At 48.6% G+C, this 21871-nt stretch overlaps 1 protein-coding gene and 1 long non-coding RNA gene across 4 annotated transcripts in view; one reads left to right on the forward strand and one right to left on the reverse strand.

The window, feature by feature from the left end:
- The window catches only part of KIRREL3 (kirre like nephrin family adhesion molecule 3), a 351687-nt gene that overhangs the window by 92767 nt on the left and 237049 nt on the right, over positions 1 to 21871 (forward strand). The window lies entirely within an intron of this gene.
- Positions 2078 to 5671, reverse strand: LOC147649461 (uncharacterized). The gene is made up of 2 exons (XR_015278884.1): positions 5432 to 5671; positions 2078 to 5323 (listed from the first exon to the last, which is right to left on the reverse strand). It is a non-coding gene; the product is annotated as an uncharacterized LOC147649461 (long non-coding RNA).

Below are 21871 nucleotides of genomic sequence, written 5' to 3' on the forward strand. Positions count from 1 at the left end.
TCCAGGTTTGTGATATCCATCCACATGGTTATTTTAGTTATTACTATCTGTATACAGAAAATGTAAGAGGCAATTTTGGGACAGAAGCAGCTTGGGAGGGATGTGGGGATAGTAAAATAAATAATTTGATTTCTGTGTGACACCCATGATTCAAAGCCATCAGGATTACAGGAGTGTTTGTGCTGGGTGTGCATTTTGGTCAGAACCTCAGGGAAAAGTGTGGGGGTTTGTGGTATCAAATCTGGATCTGCTTAGGAAGTGTTTTCCCACACTGAATAACCAATAATGAACCCACAGCAAATTTTCTCCTGGGAATTAGGTGCTGCAGCGTGCTCATGGTATTTTTCAACCCTTCTGACAGTGGTGGTATCAGGAGTTTGGTGAGTTTGATGTGTATTTTCATTTACCTTCCTCCCCAAGGCGGAGCCTGGGGAGCAGGAGGACCCTTTCCTTATCCTTGGGGACATTGATGATCCTGTCCCTCAGGGAACATCAATGGTTCCTTATTTAACAGGTGAAAAGATGCATGTGGCACCTGCAGAGACTGCTGGATATTACCAAGGCCTGTGAAGGAAAGAAAGGAGGAAAGCTTTTGGGATGTCCTTCCCAAACCTTTTCTTTTCAGACCTAAACAACACAGCGAGCTCCAGATTATTTTCACATTTTCAAAAACGCTGGAGCTCCCAGTCTGTTTTCCCAGAGCTCTGCAGAGTCATTAGCTGCTTACAGCACTTAAAAGAAAAATGTGGTGCTTCGGAGACTTCGCTTCTGTTTGCTGTCTTTACCACCAACTAATTGGTTGGATAACAAGCAAATATTTTTCCTCTGTTCCTCAATTTCCAAGCTTTTTGACTGCAAGCAGGAAGAGCAGAAGCTGCTTGAGGTTGGCAGGCGGTGAGAGGGGAAGGAGCTGTGGGGAGGCCACAGCTCGGGATGGGATTGTAGGGCTGGATCCAGCTGTCCCCACTGTCTGTTCCTCTTCTGCTGTGCTTTTACAGCTCTGCTCTGACTCATCCTTCAAAGCAGGTGGGGAAGGGAGGGGTGAAGCTCCACAGGGCAGGGTGACCGATAGCTCCTCTTTGGTGAGAACAAAGCATCCGGGAGCCTTGAATGATCCCGTTATCAGGGAAACCGGCGAGGAGAGAGCTCCTGGCTGCACGAACCAGCATTACCTTGATTTAAAGGCAGTGTTTGTGACTTTAAATGGAATCCTCTGGGCTTGATTCAGCCCTGAGCAAGAGCTGTGGGTGCTGCCGGAGGAGGCCGCGGCCGGCTCCGCTCCAGAGCACCGTCACTGACAGCGAGGGTCCCGCTGCTCTGAGCAGGGCCAGGAGAAAAGGCAGCGGCCGTGGAGAGCAGGGAACCCCGAGTGTCCTGAGGGAACCCCGAGAGAGGGCCCTGAGGGAACCCAGAGTGTCCTGAGGGAACCCCGAGTGTCCTGAGGGAACCCTGAGTGCCCTGAGGGAACCCCAAGTGCCCCGAGGGAACCCCGAGTGCTCTGAGGGAACCCCGAGTGTCCTGAGGGAACCACAAATGTCCCGAGAGACCCCGAGTGCTCTGAGGGAACCCCGAGTGTCCTGAGGGAACCCCAAGTGCTCTGAGGGAACCCCGAGTGTCCTGAGGGAACCCCAAATGTCCCGAGGGAACCCCGAGTGCTCTGAGGGAACCCTGAGTGTCCCGAGGGAACCGAGCTGACCTGGCAGGGGAGAGCGATGTCTCGAAGGAACTGAGCCCCAGCACGGGGACACCACTGCAGTGAACAGCAAAGCTTCCCATGGGGAGACTGGGCATGACTTGCAAAGTGTTCCCAGACTGGAACCTTCACCCAAATTCTGGGACTCAGGAGAGAGCCAGGCCCAGCACCCAGGGGCAGCAGTGCCAGGGTTTTACCCCCTGTCCTCTGCTGCTGCTGAAGTGAAGCCAAGTCAAGCCCATGATGGTGAAGAATCTCAAGGGGCTACACGAGGAACAGCTGATGAAACTTGGCTTGTTCAGCTGGAGGAGACTGAAGTCAGACATCACCAGGAGCTGCAGCTCCTCCTGAGGGACAGCTCCCATCTCTGCTCCCTGTGACCAGCAACAGCACCCCAGAGAATGGAATGAGCTGGGCCAGGGCAGGCTCAGGCTGGATTTAGGGAAAGGTTCTTCCCCCAGAGGTGCTGGCACTGCCCAGGCTCCCCAGGGAATGGGCACGGCCCCGAGGCTGCCAGAGCTCCAGGGATGGCCAGGGTGGGATTTGGGGGTGTCTGGGCAGGGTCAGGGGCTGGGCCAGATGATCCTGGTGGGTCTTTCCAACTCAGGATATTCTGTGAACCCTCCTGGTTGTCTGGAAGTGTTGCTTTGACTCTCTCCTGCCCTTTGAGTACCAGGAATGTGTGTTCCTAGAAGCACAAAGACACCTCGGCAGGAGGCTCAGGCCGAGAGCAGCAGCCTGGTTCCACCTCACCTGCCCCTCACACCCAGCTTTGGGAATGGCACAGGGAGAATGTTCTGTGCTGGTTTAGCTTTTTCCTATCTCCCTCTGAGTTGTTTGGGATAAGCCTTGTTTATCCTCTAGTCATTGTTTTGCATCTGCATGAAGGGAATAGCAAACTTTGGGAATTTGCAGGACAGTCTGATGCTCTGGGACCGTGGAGCTCCAGGCTTGAGGAGATCCAGGTGCTGCCTGTGGCATCTCTCAGACTCACCCCTCACAGCCACCCCACCTGCAGCAGCTGTGACCCCATTGTCCCACCACCCATGGCAGTACCCCATTAGCTGTGAACACATCCCTTCCAGCACCCAGGTTCCAAGGCCCATCACTGGGAAATGTTAACGCTGTTTCCTGGAGCACATGCTGGATATTTCCCAACATCTGGTTTCATTTAAAATTCACCTTTTTTTGCACACAACTTTTAGTGCCGGTGCCACCTCACACTTGCAGGGTGGCAGAATGGGAAGTGGCAGTCTCCAGCCCAAACAAAGCACATCCTGAAATTTTATTAATGAAGATTTGCAGCTGCTCCTGGGACTTGGCAACTGCCTGCAAAGGCTGGTGACAGGATTCATTTGGTGAAACATCCCAAGTGGGAGCAATGAGCAATCCGTGGTCAGTTCATGAGTGGGTTTTTCATGTTGGCTGGGGAATAATTTGGTTTCCAGTGGCAGCAGAATGTGTTATTTCTCCCCTCTCTCCCCCACCAACCTCCTAAAGATGCTGCAGGAGTGAAGCTCATAAAGGAACAAGTGTTGCAGCCCCTCACCTTGTTTACAAGCCAAGGTTGATCAGCCTTGAAAGGAGAAGGAGCTGGTGAAGCCCAAAAGCTGGGACGTGCTTTGGGCAGAGAGGGAAGGGCTGTGGAGCCAGGCAGGGTTTTTTGAAGGTGAAGGCAACAGTGATAGTTATGGTAGATAATCACCCTGCTCCATCTGGGCTGAAAAATTTGCTAATTGAGGCAGGACTGTTCCCTGTGGCAGAAATAACCTTCTTGTTTTCAGGAAAAAACCTCACTTTACTGTGAGGGTCAGCAGTCCCTTAGGAGATGCTCCCCCCCTCATCCTAGGGCTGGTCTAGCTGAAATACTATCAGCTATTTTCCTTCTATTTTCATCCACTCCTGGCACTTCCCATCTTCAGCTTGTTACAGCCTTGGCAGAGAAAAGAGAATGGGAAAGAAATCTTTCATTTCCATTTCCAAAGCCATGCTTCACTCCCGAGGAGCAGGCGCAAAACTGAAGATGCTCACGGAGCTGCCTCTGACAGCTCGATGCCAAAGGGAAACCTGGGCTTCCATTTCCAGCCCTGTCCCCCCTGGGCAGAGCTGAGGAGATCGTGGGGATCAGCAGGGAGAAGGAAAACAATTTGATCAAGGGGCCCTGGAGTCAGGCACATGGAGAAACTGGTCTGGTGGGGTTTTTCAGCTTTCATCAGTGTCAAGTTGATTTTATTTTTAGAGCAGTGATGATATTAAAAATAAAAAGAAGGGAAGGGTGAGTAAAGCACCTACAGGTACATGGGGTAGAGCCCCCATCAGCTGCTCAGCTGGTCCTTCCTGACCAACTCAGAGCTTTTTAGAGCTGGTTATAGGAGATTTGACAAGGTGTGTGGGGCCACACAGGTGTAATATTTTGCTGTGCATAGCCACACTTACCTGTTGGCTCACCAATATCCTGCTTTTTGCAGTATTTGGGAGTGGGGGGAACATTTTGTGCCATGGGAAGTGTGCTGTAGGGGGAAGGGGAATCCCTGGGAGAGCTGCTTCACTCTGTCAGTGTGTGGGGCAGTGCCCACAGCTGCCAGCAAGAACAATTCCTGTCACTGCATTCCTGTCACTGCCTGGGTCCACCATTTTTAAGGAAGAAATGGTCCCCAGCCTCCAGATAGGTGCTGCCCTAACTCTTAATTGCCAAAAACTGCTTTAAGGAGCCCTGAAGCCTGAGGTAATTATTGTCTGTCCCAGACTGCTCCTCCCTTTCAACAACTGCCCTCACTCACCCTCAGTACCCAAACCAAACTGTGGTTCCTTCCAAACCCATCAGGGTCAGGTTCCTGCTGCCACACACACCAAGAGAAGGGAGCTGGTTAGGGTTAGACATTTGGGGAAGTCACAGCCCTTTTTATAGGCAGTGAGTGGGAACTGGCTCCAAATGTGCCCCTCGAGTTTTTCATCTGGGAGAGAAAGGAAGACAAACCTGTGGGTGGCAGAGCATTGCCTGGAGAAGTTCTGCTCTGTTCTGCTTCCACTCAGCCCAAATTCTTCCCTGCTGCTGATGGTCATATGCATGTATGTGAGACTATAATATATTTATATCTTTATCATCATCATTATTACTGTGTTCTGAATTGTCCCAGCAAAGCTGCCCTAAATCAATGCTGAGGGAAGATGAAAGTTCACTGCTTTCTGTGCCAACGAATATGAAAATAGGAGGGGTTTTAGCCTTCTTTGACGTTTTCCTTGCCTTCTGAGCAAAAAAGTAGCAGGAAAGCAATAAAATAAGGCTTCCAGTCAGGACTCCAGCTGCCAGGAGAATTATTAGTCATCTGCAGCCTAGGCTCAGGAAGGGTTTTTTACATCCCAAGCCAGGCAGGTGAGACGAGACACTGGTGCTCAGTGGTGCAGGGCAGGGCTGCCTTTCACAGGGCAGCTGCAGCCAGCAGTGAAGAGAGCAAGTCCTCAGTGATGCCAGCCCTTCTCTGAGCCTCATGCCAGGAAAAACAGTGTATTTCTGAGATTTTCCTCTCCTTTGTTGCAGAGCTCGTGCTGCTCTGGTGCAGACAACAAGGCTGTGCAGCACCATCATGACCCTGTGCTGGCAGAAATGCCAGGGCACTTTAATGAAGAATCCTAAGCAGGGCATAAAAACCCCCACATTAATGCTGGCTCAGAGCCCACAGAGGTAAGCTGGTCCTCTTGAGAGGATGATGAGTAAAAATTGGCCTGTACAGCTCTTACCCAGCTTCAATTAACAGAGATAATGCTCCACTCACAATGAGCCACTTCTGCCTTGCTATTCCCGTGACCTCGCTGAGTTTCATGGCGTTGGTGGTGATACAAACATGGGAGTCCTGTGCCAGGAAAGCCTGGGCTAGGAAACAGGAAAGAGGGAGCAGAGCCATGGCTTTGTGGTCATCCCAGCCAGTCCACAGCAGTGGTGGGCAGGTAGAGGCTCTTCAGTGGAGCCACAGGTGACTTGGGCTGAGCACAGCAATCAAGAGCTTATTTATCCCAGCTTGGAGTGTCACGCTCTGGTAACCAGGCACTTCTTGTTGCTCATCTCGAAATCCCAATCGAACGCCTTCATTATCACCCAGCAGTGTTTCCTTTGTGGATAACAAGTCATACTGTGAGCATTAATGGAGCGTCGGATGGATTTGTGTTGTGGGATTGTTGTAAGCGCTGATTGAAGTTTTGCCTGTGATTAGGGGGCTTAGTCAGGTGTGAGAGAGGGAGTCTCTGCTGCCTCCTGAGATCTGGGTTTGCAGCGCCTCTCCGAGGGCTGTTATCGGGGTGTTCCTTACAAAGTCAACTTAATGAGTTCCATGCATGAGATCCCAAGTTTGCTTTATCCCATCTGGCACCCGTCACTGGCAGCGTGTCACCACCCACAGCAAAGCCAGCTCCAGACACTGCCTGGGATTTTAGCAGGGTTGTGGTGGAGCATCGTCCTCCCTGTGGGATGTAGACCTCGTTCTGCAGAGGTGGACACAGAGGGGGAAAGATGTGAGCTCATCTTCTCACCTGCTCAAGAACAAGGAAACATTCCAGGGACATGAGAAACATTCTTGTTGTGTGGAAGAAACAGGACATCAGGTGGGGTGGGAGCTTCTTGTCCAGCAGCTGTGGGAGTTGGGAGGTGAAGTTGCTCCGCCCCAGCTGAACACTGTGATGTTTTGGTTCCTCAACTAGATCAGTCGTGATTCCTTAATTGGATTGAAAGTGGAACTGGGGGAGAGGCTAGTGGCACAAGCTATCAATTTTACCGATGAAAAATGATAGGAAGTGGCATCCTCCCTGTCTGGCAGGCTCTCAGCCTCCTCCACTGCACACCTCATTATCCCGTTCCACTGCTTCATCTCCATAGCACTCATCCCTAATGATGGCGGAGGGATATTCATTTCCTGGAGTGTTATTTGATTATTACCAGCCCAGCCTGGTTCCCTCTGGAATGACAATGGGGAATATTTCCATGACATCATGGCTTGCTCAGTCTGGACTGGTGGGTACAAGCTGAGGGTGAAGGATGTCCAGCAGGATGTGCTGCCTGGTGTGTGTAATATTTCCAACTCAGCCTTTCCATCTGTGTTTTTGGCCAGATTCCTGTTTCCTTGGCTCCAGGAGAAGAAGCTTTAGTAGGAGAAGGGTGCTCAGACCTTCCAGGGAGTCATAGAGCTGAGTTGTGGCTTAGGCAGAGAGCTGGAAGTGCAATAAAATGGGCAAAGCTGGGGGTTCCACTACAAGTGTGTGTCCAGACGATAAATTCATTAAATTGCCCTGCAGGCTGTGGGCAGAGTAAGCTGTAAAACTGCTCCTCACCTCCCCAGGGAGCCTCATGCAGGATCTCAGGGCAGCCCCTGACACTGTGGGGCGTCCTTGTGGATCTCCTTTCTCTCCCCAGACTTTCCCAGTGGTTCCCAGGGCCTCCAGTGGTTCCCACCAGCGTAAGCCCCACGGGCTGGACACCGTCTGTGACTCCCTGGCCAGAGAGAGGTGCCAATCACAGCTCCCGTGTCCACCCACAGAATAATCTCTTACAAGGCTCCTAGCAAGTTAATAAGGATTGATCTGCTTCTCATCAGATCATCTTGGCTGTTCTTAATGAACCTGGGCATTTTAGAGCCTTTCTTTCCCCTTAAAAATGAGCTTCCATATAAATACTCTTCTTCCAGTCGATGGGCAGCTGATTCCCTCTGCACATCCCCAGGACTGAAGGAGTCACCCCTCCAGCTTTGTGGTGGTCACATGTGTTGGTTCTGGAGGGAGGCTTAAGTTAAGCAAATCTTATATTTCGTCTTAAATAAAGATGGATTTAATTACAATTAACTGTCTCACTGAGTGGTGGTTTGAGAAAGCCAGCTCAGCCCTGATTTTTTTATCTAAGATTTAGTTGTAAGCCCTCAGAAAACACTGAAATTTTAATTCTCTCCTGGACAGTCTAAGCCTTGGATAGTAAAAATAAAGGTGGGAAGAACAGTTCAAGAGGAGTCCTCAGTGCAATGAAATTAGTGACATTTTTGTCAAAAAAAATATTGCCTTAGGCAGCTGGGATAATCCACCCTGCTGTCTGTAGCATCGCCAGGAGAGAGTTGGCAGAGTAATGGGGTCTTTGAGACATCGCTGCTGGTTCTGGTGTAAATGTCCTCCTGCTGCTGGAACCCTCTGTTCCCTGTCTCAGCCGTTTTCAGGGAATCCACGGGGCTGAAGTCCTGCCCTGTCATTGCTTCCCCTGTTTGGTAAATCCCTCGTACACATGTTGCCATCTGGTCCCTAATGCTTTGTTTAAATTCCCCTAAGATCTTATTGACCATTTCTTGTGTTATCTGCACACTCCCTAATTCCTCTTCTCCTCTCCCCAGGGATCTGATCCCTGACTTAGGCAAATCCTCATCCTCTTCATTTGTGAACACAGATGCAAAAGTAAATATTGTAAGTGTCGGTGTCAGCTTCTTATCCTCTTCTGCCTCCAATTTCCCTCTGTCAGTCTTATCTGTGCTGGATCCACTTATCTCCTGTGTCTGTATAATGGTCTTTTCCTTCTGTGTTTTTGTAAAAGCCAGGAGATTCTCTGTCTGTAGTTAACTGTCGTTTCTCCTTTAATTATATCCCCGTGTGTTTACCTTCCCCAACCCGTGCCCCCACTTCTAACACATCTCCACTTCTAAGCAGGCGAGTTTGCTTTGTACCTGACTTTGATTAAAGATCGGAACGTCACAAAATCCCATGTTCTGGAAACTCAGAACCTGGGGCTGTTTGAAGCTGAGCCTGGATTCTGTGTGGAGCCAGCTCTGCCGTGGGTGCTGCTGTGACTCCTGCAGTGGGGCACACGGGAGCTGGGGGACATCACACAGCCCTCGAGTGAGGAGAGAAATCAAGGGGGGATTTATAGCTGAGTGTCTGGATTTTTCTGACTGTGACATGGGGAGAGTTCTTTCTACAAAGAGAAGGAGTTGTGTGGGTGAAAGCAGGGCAGAGGGAGAGCTGAGCTGCCCTTTCCTTTGTGATTTTTTTATGGGTGCAGGAGCATTTTGGGACAGACCACAACAAATGGCATGTGGAGTTTAAGCCAGAACACAGGAAAGCCCAGGCTGGGAAACAGGAAAGAGGGAGCAGAGCCATCCCAGCCAGCCCACAGCCGTGGTGGGCAGGTAGAGACTCTTCAGTGGAGCCACAGGTGACTGGGGCTGAGCACAGTTTAAGCCGAAACACGAACATCAAACTCCCCAGGTGCTTTGGAGTGTGTTTCTCCTTGGAGAGCTGCAGCCTGGTGGGTGCTCCCTGCTTTGTGCTGGCATCAGATCCACCCCAAGCCGCGGGATTTACGGTCTGATCGGAGCTGATGTTATAACCTGGATAAATCGATTTATTTTACCTGTAAGTGCCCCACAATAGTGTTTATTACATAACAATTCCTATCAGGAAAGTGTCTCAATGTATGATGTACAGCAGCACTAAACGCCGGGGTAGCGGGAGGGCCCTGCTTTTTGCAAGCTGCAGCAGTTTGTAATTTCAAGATCAATATGATGATGTGTTTTTTGAATTTTAATGAATAAACTACACTGGTGTTTGTTGTTTACCTGCTTTCTGATTTTTTTAACAAGTGGCTCTAGTGATAATTACCAAAATTCTGTAGTCACAGAAGGAGGGAGGAGGGCGGGGGGAACCTGGATCCTTCAATAACTCTCCAACTGGGCAATTATCTCCATACTGTATGTGCTGCTTTTCTATAAATGTTGAAATTCAGTAATTACCACTAGAGCCAGCCGTGACATTTCGAAAGCAGATACATAACAAATAGGGATGCCATGGAGTCATTAAAATTCAGATATCAAAACAGCTCTCTCTATTCTTCTTTGCATGAATCCATCTCTTTGTTTCATGAAGAATTCAGTTGCCAATTAAATACCTTTTCTTTCCTTTTCCTTTTTTGTTTTTTTTTTTCCTCCCATTTTCTTTTTGCTTTTGCAAATGAATTCTAATCTCCATGAAAGGAGCTGAATTGACAGTCGTGACAGTTGGTGCTTTAGGAAAAAACATGGACGAGTTTAGTCCTTCCTGAGGAACCCAGCCAGCACCTCCCCAGCTTTGGAAATGATGAGGTTATATTGAAAATCTAGGGAGAGAGGGATGCTTTTCTGAGCAATTCCCCTTCTCTCCTTATGGCAGCTTTTTTCCTGCTCTTCCTAAAAGGGAAAGAATCTTCCAAGGTGTCCAATAACTTTGGGAAACCTCTTTTTGCCTGTCCCACCAGAGCTGTGGTTTCATGGCCCACAGGAATAGCTCAATTATCTCCCAAATTGTTATTCCTGCTGCAGTCTCATAGCGATCCTTGGCATCTGGCAAGCAGAGCTTTTTATTAGCTGTTTTTTTAGTGGTTTGGGTTTGTTTTTGGGGTTGTTGTTTTTTTTTTTTTGTATTTTTTTTAACAATGTTGTCTTGTTTACGGGTTTGACTCTTGGAAGACAGGATGTGATGCCTCCCAATCAGTGGCTAATGAAACGGAGGGATTGACAGGCTGGAATTGATCCTTCCTTTGTGATCTGGGAGCAGGCAGACAGGGCTGTCTGTGAACCTGTCAGGGGCTGTGTGTAAGACAGGTGTGATGAGCAGCCCAGGCGCTGAAAACAAGGAGAACAGCACCTTCCAAAACCTCACAAGCAGAAAAACCTGTAGGGTTTCAACTCCTCCCTCCCTGTATGTGAGTGCTGTTCGTGTGCTGTGCCAGGAACAGCTTTTGGAGACAACAGGATGGATTTTCAGAGAGGAGCTGGCATGTAGAGGGAATCCTGGTCCTTAAGAGTGGAAAAGCACCAGGAGCCTAAATAGTCATAGTCAGAGTCATGGAATGGTTCGGGTTGAAGGGACCTTAAAGCTCATCCAGTGCCACACCTTTTCCATAGGCAGGGACACCTTCCACTGCCTCAGGATGCTCCAAGCCCCATCCAACCTGCCCTTGGACACTTCCAGGGATGCAGGGGCAGCCCCAGCTGCTCTGGGCACTCTGTGCCAGGGCCTGCTCACCCTGACAGGGAACAATTCCTTCCCAATATCCCACTAACCCTGCCCTCTGACACTGGGAAGCCATTCCCTGTTTTCCTGCCATTCCAGGCCCTTGTAAATAGTGCCTTTTCATCTTTCTTGTCAGCTCCTCCTTCAGGTACTGGAAGGATGATGAAGGGACTTGGAGAGGTCTGTGCTCCTAAAAACTGATGGGTTTTGTCTTTTATGGCCTCACTCCACACCTGCTCTGTTGTTTGCCCACAGCAAAGCTCTCCTCACTTCTTGGACAATGCCCTGGCCTTTCTATATCAGACAAATTATTTATTGCATCCTTCCTCTGGGAAATCCTTCTTCTGGGACTGGGAGATCTCCTTTTGCACAGCACCAAAGGAGCTCCAGTGGCTTGTACAATTCAAGGAGGCCTCAAATCCATCCTTCAGTTTTCTGTCAGTGGCCAGATTTGCTTCTCCTCCAGCATCTCCTCTCTGGGAGCAAAGCCTTGGATGAGCCCACTCAGGGGGAGCTTGACTAAGGTTTATTCTTGAGCCTGGTGCTTATATGTTAAGGTGAATAGGAATAATATTCACTTCAAGGAGAGATGAGGCCCTTGTGTTGACTACATTATCATTTATACGAACAAAAAGAGCTTAAAATGTTAGCATATCCTTTTGAAAACAGAGCTTTGCATCCTATTAAGAGGAAGGAAACACAACCTGCGGCGCATTATACTTCCAAGCGCCTGTCAAGAAACACTTACGGCTGTCGCCTGCTTACAGAGCATCCAGCCTGAGGAATAAATTGGGAATAACTCCCCGAAAGCTGAGCCCCCAACAAGGGGGCGGGAGACGCCACTCAGTTAAATCCCAGCCAGACACAAGGCTTGGATCCGTGTTGGACAGAAGCTCGGGGAACCTGGGGGATTGAGAGGTGCGAATGTTTCCTGGTGTGGAGGCGTGGATGGGAACACATCTTCCAGCGTGCCTTTGGAGGGTGGGGGATTTGGGTGACATTCCCTCGTTTCATGACAATGTGGATTTCAGCAGTGTGGTTTTAAGGCTGGCTGGAATAAAGAAGAAAAATAAATTTAATTTGACCACTGTGATTCGAAAAAAAACATTTCAACATCAAAATTGCTTCCTGCTGGTATCTGTGGCTGGGGGATTTCAAGGGAATAAACTGGAAGTCCCCAGTTCCAGGTGGAGAGAGGTGTGCAATATGTAGCACATGGCTCATGCTTCGTGTGTGACACCTGAACTGGCCGTTGGGATTGTGCCTCCCATTCCCTAAATCTGTTCCCCGAGTCAGTTCTGCCTGCATCGGTGCAAGCAGTCTCTGTTTTAAGGAAAAATTGGGATAAATCCCTAAATCCCAAACAGAAAACCTCCAAAAGCCTTTGCCCAAGAAGGGCTTTTAGAGATAAGTCGCTGTATGGCAATTTGCTAGTATGAACTTGTAGCCCCACTGGAGTCTTTGTAGAGCCAAAATCCACCTGGTGGGGAAGAACCACAGTATTGAGGTGCAGAATTGCTTTGTCAGGCTGCTCAGTCTGGTGCTTGGAGCTTTCTGTAGTTGCATCTTCCTTTGTGGAAGTCCCTCATGTGCTCTTCCCACTCTGCCATCTCTGCTGAGCTGCAGGGGGAGGGAGATGCTGTTCCTGTGCCAGCTCAGGTGCATTTTTGGGGTGGGAGGGGATGTGTTGGGTGTGCTGAGCTGGAGTTCATTTCCCACAGGAGCTGTCCCGGTGCTGTGCCCCAGTGGGAGGTGGAAAGGTGTTTGTAACACACCCATGTTTGGGCACAGCTGGCACAGCCTCAGCACTGACTCTCAACATTCCCCACATCCAGGGACTGGGGTGGGAAAGATCCCAGGAGGAGCCACAGCCAGACCAGCTGACCCAGGCTGACCAAAGGGATGTTCCAGACCCCCAGCTCAGAGCAAAGAGAAAAGGAAGGAACAGGGAACAGGGGCACTTGTTATTTGTCTTCCGGAGCAGCCACTCCCTGTGCTGAAGCCCAGCTTCCCAGGAAGTGGCTGAGCATCTCTCACTGATGGGATGGAGAGAATAAACCTTTTTTTAATCTTTGCTTGTGAATGCAGAGTTTGGCTTTTGCTTTAGTAAACTGCCTTGTCTCAGCCTGTGAGCTGTTTTCCATCTTATTTTGTCTCCACTGTCCAACTGGAAAGGTGGAGCAGCTCTGGGAGCACCTGGTGTCCAGCCAAGGTCAACACACCACAGTGGATTGTGAAATCATAGCATCCAGGAATGGGCTGGCTTGGAATGGACCTTAAAGATCATCTCTTGCCATGGGCAGGGACACCTTCCATGGTCTCAGAGGGTTCCAAGCCCTGTCCAACGTGGCCTTGGACATTTCCAGGGATTGGGCAGCCACAGCTGCTCTGGGCACCCTGTGCCAGGGTCTCCCCACCCTCAGAGAATTCCTTCCAATATCCCATCTAAACATGTCCTGTGGCAGTGGGAAGCCATTCCTCCTTGTCCTGTCCCTCCATCCCTTGTCCCCAGCCCCTCTCCAGCTCTCTTGGAGCCCCTTTAGGCCCTGGCAGGGGCTCTGAGCTCTCCCCAGAGCCTTTTCGTCTCCAGGCTGAACACAAAGCTCTCCCAGCCTGTCCAAGTTCCAGCTGTCTCATTCTGAACAAATGTTTCCTTTCAGGCTGGAGCCCCAAACATCCTTGTAGAGCAACTTTTCTGAGATGCTAATCCAGGCAAGGCTTAAAAAAAACCACTTTTATTTCAGTAAAGGGCCTTTGTGTGCCTGCTGCAGGGCAGGGCCTGGGGATCTCCAGTTGTTGTAGTACTGCAGGGTGTGCTGGCCAGCAGATCCTGGGTGGAGCATTGGGCATGGACAGCTCCTTCCAGAGCTCCAGCGTGCACAGGGTGCAGGAGAAGAGGCAAGGAATTGGTGCCAGACTGGGAGCATCCCGTGGGGATCCGTGTTCCCCCAGTCCTGGCCGTGGGCACACGCCCCAGCTGCCTCCATGAGGGATCGAGTGAAATGAAGATGTCTCTGTCCTTTCTCATCAACACTGATGCAACTGAGATCCCACTGATAGGCAGAGCACTGTTCCCTCACCTGTCCACTGTGATTAATTCGGTGCCTCACTCCTGGGCTCTATGAATTTGTCTCGGTTCTGCTCTTCCCCTTGAGGTAGAATTTTCTCCCCCTCCTTTTAACCACATTCTGCTACAAAGCTCTACCCAGGCTGCACAGAGAAACCTGCAGGAGATGATGTGCAAAGTCCCTGTGCATTCCAGAGGACAGAATCCAGCTGAGAATCCTCTTTACAAGCCTCCAGAAAGCGCTGCTAACACCAATGCTCCGGTCGGAGAACCGGGAACAGCGCTGCAGCTTCCAGGCACTTCAAACCCGGCGCTATCAGGAGGGCTCTGGGCTCACACAAAGTACTCCCAGCTTTAACACAGAGCAGGGAATAAAAGCTGGAGTCCGTTGGAAAGGTTTCCTGTGTGTGCAGGAAGATAATTTATGGTAATGAGGACAGCACCGAGTTGCTGTAAGTTACAAGAACTTATCACTGCTCTCTGCTGTTGCGGCACATTCCCGGGATTTGGTCTCGCCAAAGCAGCATGAATAGATTTATTTTGCATTGTTAGACTGTCAAGTCACTGCAGAGCAACAACTTCCAAATGATAACTTGTGCAGCATGCAGGAGTTGGGAATTACACGTTTTTAGTCCCCGCAAAGAGCCAGGGTGGGCTGACAGCTGCTCGGCGGGAGCCTCTTCCCAATCCTGCTTCCCAGTCCCTCTCTGTGCTCAGTGCCTATGGTCAGCAGCTCGGCTTCAGCTCCCTCCTCCAGCCCCATGAGGCTGTTTTTGGGATTATATCCATTTATTTCTAGTGGCAGAGCGTGCCAGAGGAGCTGAGATGGAACCACAGAGAAGAGGGAAGCGCCTTTAGCAGATCCCTACGTGACACTGGCCACGCTGGGCTGGGTTTGGAGCAGAGGAGGGGACCCAGACAAGGGGAAGGCTTCTGGTGGAACATGAGTCCCAGGAGGAGCAGCTGAGGGCACTGGGGGTCTTCAGACTGGAGAAAAAGAGGCTCAGGAGCATCCTTCTGCTTTTCCACAGCTCCCTGACATGAGGGGGCAGCCAGGGGGAGGTCGGGCTCTGCTCCCAGGGAATAAGTGGCCTCAAGTTGCACCAGGGGAAGTTCAGGTTAGTTATTAGGAAGAATTTCTCCATAGGAAGAGTGGTTAAGCATTAGAGCAGGGAAGTGGAGGAGTCATTCCCCCAGAAGTGTTCAGAAAAACAAGTGGATGTGTCATTTCAAGATATGGTTTAGTGGGCCTGGAATTCCACTTGGTCAAAGGTTGGACTTGATGATCTTGGAGGTCTTTACCGACCCTAATGATTCAGTAATTCTGTGATCTCCTCTCCTTGCCTGATGGATCAGTGTCTCACTTCCTGGGCTTTGGCTCCTGTTGCTGTCCCTGGCACTGGAGATTTGAGTTAAATGCTGTTGGGGGTGACTTCAGCATGGAAACCACCAAACTCTGGCCCCACAACCACAAGAGCTGGGGGAGTGTGGACGTGGGGACAGTTTATGTTGTCACTGGCCACAGCTGTGGGTGACACCCTGGAGATGTCCCCATCACAGGGTGTCCTTCAGCAGGGTGTGTGGTGCAGCCTTTACACAAACCCCAAGAGCATGGAGAGCATTCGTGTAGGAACAGGAGGTGCTCTCAGATGTGGGATAAAAGGGAAAGAGTGACACGTGGAGTCATGGAGATGAAACACATTAGGAGCCTGGGAGGAGAGCTCAGACTCACATAATTACTCTTGAGCTTTCATTTGGTCCTGAAAAGGTAAAAATAACATCTGATCTTACTGGTGATGACTGAGTCACCTTTTTTTCCCTTTGCTTTGTCTCTTCTGAATATCCACACAAGTTTATTTCTTCTTGTGGTGGGTGCTGTGCAGCAGGTCTGGTCTGAAGCTTTTTCTGGATTCCTGCAATTATTGGGTAGGGTGGAACTTCACAGAAATCGGTGTTGTAGGGTGTAACTTCACAGAAATCGGTGTTGTAGGATGTAACTTCACATAAATTGGTGTTGTAGGATGTAACTTCACGGAAATTGGTGTTGTAGGGTGTAACTTGACAGAAATTGGTGTTGTAGGGTGTAACTTCACAGAAATTGGTGTTGTAGGGTGTAAATTCACAGAAATTGGTGTTGTAGGGTGTAACTTGACAGAAATTGGTGCTGTAGGGCATAACTTGACAGAAATTGGTGTTGTAGGATGTAAATTCACAGAAATTGGTGTTGTAGGGTGTAACTTGACAGAAATTTGTGTTGTAGGGTGGAACTTGACAGAAATTGGTGTTGTAGGGTGGAACTTCACAGAAATTGGTGTTGTAGGGTGGAACTTGACAGAAATTGGTGTTGTAGGGTGTAACTTCACAGAAATCGGTGTTGTAGGGTGTAACTTCACAGAAATCGGTGTTGCAGGGTGTAACTTCACAGAAATTGGTGTTGCAGGGTGTAACTTCACAGAAATCGGTGTTGCAGGGTGTAACTTCACAGAAATTGGTGTTGCAGGGTGTAACTTCACAGAAATCAGTGTTGTTGGGTGTAACTTCACAGAAATTGGTGTTGCAGGGTGTAACTTGACAGAAATCGGTGTTGCAGGGTGTAACTTCACAGAAATTGGTGTTGCAGTGCCGCCTGCCTCGTGCTAGGGAGGTACAGGCAGCAGCTCAGGAATGCAGAGCACCCTGCAATAGCCTTCAGGCTGGAATATTTTGCTATTATTTTTTTAATATTCCACTAGAGTTTGAGACTGTATCAAGAAACTTCTTTTGAAAAGGAAATAAACCCATAAATTATAGCATAGTCTTTGCAGAAAGGCAAAAAAGAATACAAGATTGTTTAAACGCATTATTTGCTGACCTTGACAGTTTACTTGTAATGTTATTTAAACATTTGGGTTTGCAGGGCGGGGGTTCTTATTTATTTATTTAATAAGCTGCCAGCTTACAAATTGCAAAACTTTCGCGGCTCCTCTTATCTTCTAGAGAACCACTGAGATGGCAAAATATATTCTGTGTCTTAACAATTCCTCCTGCATTTGCATGAGGAAATTGGAAAGTGAGTTGTTTTCCCTTGTCTGCATGACAATACCCCGAGCACAGTGCAATTCACCCTTTAATTTGGGATAGTTAGCGTGGGAGAAGAATGGGCCCAGCAGTTTGACTCGATTCTGTTGCTGATGTTGTCGCCGTAATTAAAATTGATTTATTAGTAAAGGCAACAAAATCTGTGCTTACCTGTTTATTCAGCGCCTTGTCAACCTGCAGAGCACAATAGTCGGGGTCACCGAGGTCAAATCTCCTGCAGAGCTGGAGGATTTTAGCCAAATTGAGTTTTCAGGAAGAGCCTTTAATTAGTGAAACATTTCCATATGGTTGATGGTGAAAATATCAGACCCAAAATGAGACCAGGACCTCCACTGGCTCTGCAGGAGCACGACCTGGGCTCCATCAGGACATCCTCACCTGGATGTGTACATCACACACAGGGTTTGTGGGATAAAACATTCCAGGAGTGACTTAATCCATGTTGCACTAATTTGACAGCAGCAGCACATCTCTGCTGATAAGAGCTCAGGGCAGTTAATAAGCCCTTGATTGGATTGAGGAATCTCTTGAATGCAGGGAAAACGGCTGAAATGAAGCTGGGATGGAAGGCAGTCCCTGTGGTTTGTTAGGATTTTGTGTCAGGCTGGTGTTTCTGAGATTTAAAGTTCCAGGTGGAGTCTCCAAGCATGAACTGTGAGCCTTGTGCTCCCAGATTCATGGGATTTTAGTCAATGGAAAGAGACAACCTCAGGGATGATTTGTCTCGGCTGAAAATGGGCATTTGAGGAGACCTGCCTGCTAAAAGTGCTCATTCCTTTCTTTGGCTGTAAAAGAAATCTCAGGTGATGGATTCATCCCTCAGTGTCTGACTCCAGCTATCTGGCCTGCTTGCTCCAAACAACATCGAAGCTTTTTGATGCTTTCTGAGTGTTTTAAGAGGAATTGAATTCCCTGACTTTGGCTGTACGTCACTGGACTAATCCTGGAGCTGAAAACAATCTGTCTGGAGTGAGACAGCGCCATCAGAATTGTGAAGATGTTGAGACAAAGAGGAGTGTGTTGGACAACTGGTTTGGTCACAAACAAGCTTTGAAAGGCAGATTTAGACTGGTGCCAAATAAGCTTTCAAAATCCCCCTATTTACTCTTCAAAATATGCAGGAGCAGAGATTTTATGAGTAATCCTTGTACTTCTTCAACACAAAGAAATATTAATATTAGATAGAGACCCAATGACTTTGTAAAAGGATAAATAAGGGCAGAAAGATTGAATGGTTGGAGAGAACTCTGTAGCAAATGAAAATCCATTTCACTTGCCCTCAACAAGCACAGGCCAAGGTTGGATAAAGGCTGGAGTTTTGGAATGCTTTAAATGAGGGTCACTGAAGAGGAGCTGGAGGAAATAAGTGTTCACATCCTTAATGGCTGCAGTTACCTCGAGTGTGGTTTTTCTCCTTGTGTTCAACTACTGGGGGTGGCATAGATTGAAAGTTATATTTTGAGGGGTTGAAGTTTATGATGTGAAAGAGAAAAGATACAGCAGTAAAAAATAAAGCACTCCTGCAGTGCTGCTGCAGGACTGAGGCTCATAAAAAATACTAATAATCCTTGATAAGAGTTCCCTTAAGGGATTTCTCCAACCATAGAGTGCCCACAGTGGGGTCTGGAACTGGATCATCTTTCAGATTCATTCCAGCCCAGAGCTCTCTGTGATTCTGTGGGACTGCCAACACAATGACTGTGAGACATCTATTTTCTGCTCCCATGAAAAAACAACCTTTGGGGACGTCAGGAGGGTGAGGCAGTGGTGGGCACCTCCTCCCCTGCATCCCATGGAAGAACCTGGAGCTGGGAGACGCTGCCCACCAGCCCCAGCCTGCAAAGGGGAGCTCCCAGTGGAGCTCAGGTGCTGGAAATGCCCAGTGGCTTTTGCATATCTCTGTGTAGTGAGCAATGTTTGCCATTTATGATATTTCAGGGGAGACCTGACTTTATAAAGCATTCATGAGCTTGGCCTCCTGGAACGCAATTTTTTTCCCCTGGTTATTAGGAAATATTCAAATACTGCAAACAAATGTCAGTCTGTAGAATATTCATGAAGTCTCCTGTTCAAGTGGGTCCCCCAAGTCGCTGCTGGCTGGAATACATCAACCTAATGCTGATTGCGTACATTTAGGGTTGAATAAAGATATTCCACTAAATAAGTGTGGAATGGCTTTTTCAAGTTCTGAGACTCTGGGAATTGAAAAGGCTTACACAGGTCCCGATGCCAGGGAGCTGCTAATGGAGGTTGTTTTTCTGTGTGCTTGGCCATCGTTTGGAATCAAGGGTGGAATTTATCCCCTCTAGCTTTGGCCATCTCAAACTCCAGCCCTAAAGTTTTAGCTGGGCTTCCCTCTTTAGTCAAGAATGGCAATTTGAGCCTGAAATGAGACAAAATGACAACATTTTGAAACATTGTGAAAATGTCACTAAAAAACAAATAAAAAAACCCAAACCCCACCCAGAAAAAAACCCTTCCTTCATGTTCTTTCTTTCATTCAACATCTGAGAACTGTGCTCTGATAGTTCTTGGTTACTCTTGAAATAGCATTTAATTTCAAATGAAGTACTTGAAATTACTTTTACTTTCTTTTGTTATACTTCTAAAATACCATTTCATTTCAAAGGAGCACAAGCCTGATACCAAATTGCCAGAATAGGATGTGCCACTGCTTTGAAAATGACTCCATAAATGCTTTTTGGCTTGGTCAAGATGAAAACAGTTTTGAAAATAAAAATAAATAATTAAATAAATGTTTCAGACAAAATGTTACAAGGTGGGAAAATACTTAGGGGGAAAAAGGAAGAATTTAGGGTTGGTCTGGCCCTAATTTTTCTCTCTCTTCTGGGTTTGGATAACTTATAGAGAGGTGAGAGGCAGGGATAGCCTGATCCCAGGAGAGCATTGGGAGAGTGGTTTGGTCTGGCCATCACACAGGCACTAAAACCCAGTAGCTGGAAGATGAAACCTACAAACAAATTCAGACTAGAAAATAAGCAACACCTTTACCAGGAGCCTAATTAGCTCCTGGCACAGGGTGCAGGGGTTACAGTAGATCTTTTGTTCCTGGAGGAGTTTCAGTGCAAACCAGATGTTCTGCTCACCCCCAGATGTTGTAGCTCAGCCAGGTGTTGGCAGGGGAAGCCCTCATGGTTTGGTGTTTTCTCAGGTCCCTTCCACCCCAAACCATTCCTGCTGAGCCCAGAGTTGGAAATAACTCATCCCAATGGTCCTGCCCACCTCCAAAACCTGTGGGTCCAGCCTCAGGTAGTCCATGAATGCTGCTGCAAAGCACATGGATTGTAAAAGACTTTTGTGATGCCTTCCTGCAGCAGCCAGTTGCTTTTTAGTGCCCATCTTTAGCATGCAAGCCGCAGGGAGAAATAATTACATTTAATAGAAACGGTGGGTTCCCAATGAAGATGTACAGTGCTGTACACAGCGTGCTCCTAATGAACAGAAATGTCAGGCCAAAATAAGAGATGAGAAGGATTAAATTCTCTGAGGTGGGTTGTATGATTACCCTGCCTTTGTGTGAGGCTGTCTGGAGCCACCGTGCTGCAGCTGGAGGCAGGTGTTGGACAGGAAAAACCAACGAGTTGATCAAAAATAAGGGAATCCCACAATGCTTTTGAGAGCTGCTAATTAAAGAGTTTAATCTCAGGTTGTTTGCTGAGAGGTACCAGGAGGGGCTGGGAGGGGAAATGTCTTTGTTTGGCCACCGAAGTCCTGAGTGGAGAAGGGCAGGATGAGCTCTCCTGGGCTCAGGTGAGATCTGCAGGGGCAGATGGGCAGGACCAGCTCTCCTGGGCTCAGGTGAGACCTGCAGGGGCAGATGGGCAGGACCAGCTCTCCTGGGCTCAGTGATGAGTGGTGGGAATACAGGCTCATCTGCCTTGCTGTACACACCACCTCACCTTTTTATCACCATGGTTGAAGCAGCCATGCCTCAGCTCTCTGGAGCCTGCAGTGGGACTGGGGGAAGCTCTTTGAGTCCCTGTGTTTCCTCCTCCTCCTCCTCCTCCTGGTACTGAAATTCCTCACATAACCAGAGCTTATGACCCTGTCCTGCTGAATTTTCATGAGGTGCTCGGCAAGCTGCTGTTCTTCAGCCAGTGCACCTACTTGGAATAAAATCCAAGAGACCTTAAACCTTGCTCTTAATTTTTCACTCCCTGGTAAAATTGCTGCATAAGGATATTTGAAGAAGTCATTGCCCCCTGCGGATATTATCACTTAATCTTTTTTCCTTCTTAATAAAAACCTGGCACAAAAGTCACTGGCTGAAAACAACCGTGTCCTGTGCTGCCAGTGCCTCGCTACAGTGTTTTTTAAGATCATAGCTCATAACCACAGGGAGAGGTCTCTGCGGAGGGAGTGAGGAGTAACTTTCTGTTTATAGCCATTTACCTTCAACTGTAATGTATTTAAGAAGGAAAATTGCCACTTAGACTTGCAAAGCAAATTGGCTTGTGCTCAGTAATGGCTTTCTAGTGTCTGTCTAGGAAAGGTCATCCTGGAGACTTCTGCACTGCAGAACTCGGTGCTGGTGGCCAGAGGGACATGGTGTGGCCCCAGGCTGGCATTTTCTCCAGCTATAAAGATCTCAGCACCACCCCTCTCACATTTCCCAGGTTTCTCCATCCTCTCCATCCTGGCTGGGATGCAAAGCTGTCCTTGGTGTTTCCTTATGGGCACGGGGGCCTCCCAGCACGGAACCCCCAGAGAGGGAGGCACCGAGCTCCCCCTTGCCTCCATCTCCCCCACTTTGCAGAGGCATCATTCCACCCGTCCTGCTGCAAAAAGGGTCCCTGTTCCATTTGAATGTTATTAACCATCGCCGTGGCAACAGCTCTAGCTGTTGTGTTTGCAGTAGCACCGTTTCACAGGTCCCCGAGGAGCCTTTACCCTTGAGTGCATTTAGCTGATAGCGAAACCAAAGCCAAGGTAAAACAAGCAGCTTGGAAAAGAGGCACTGGCCTTTCTCGCTCCAGTCGGGCTCCAGGTGCAAATTATCAGGA

The sequence above is a fragment of the Cyanistes caeruleus genome, chromosome 23 (assembly GCF_971803275.1).
Source record: "Cyanistes caeruleus chromosome 23, bCyaCae1.hap1.1, whole genome shotgun sequence".
NCBI lineage: Eukaryota > Metazoa > Chordata > Aves > Passeriformes > Paridae > Cyanistes > Cyanistes caeruleus.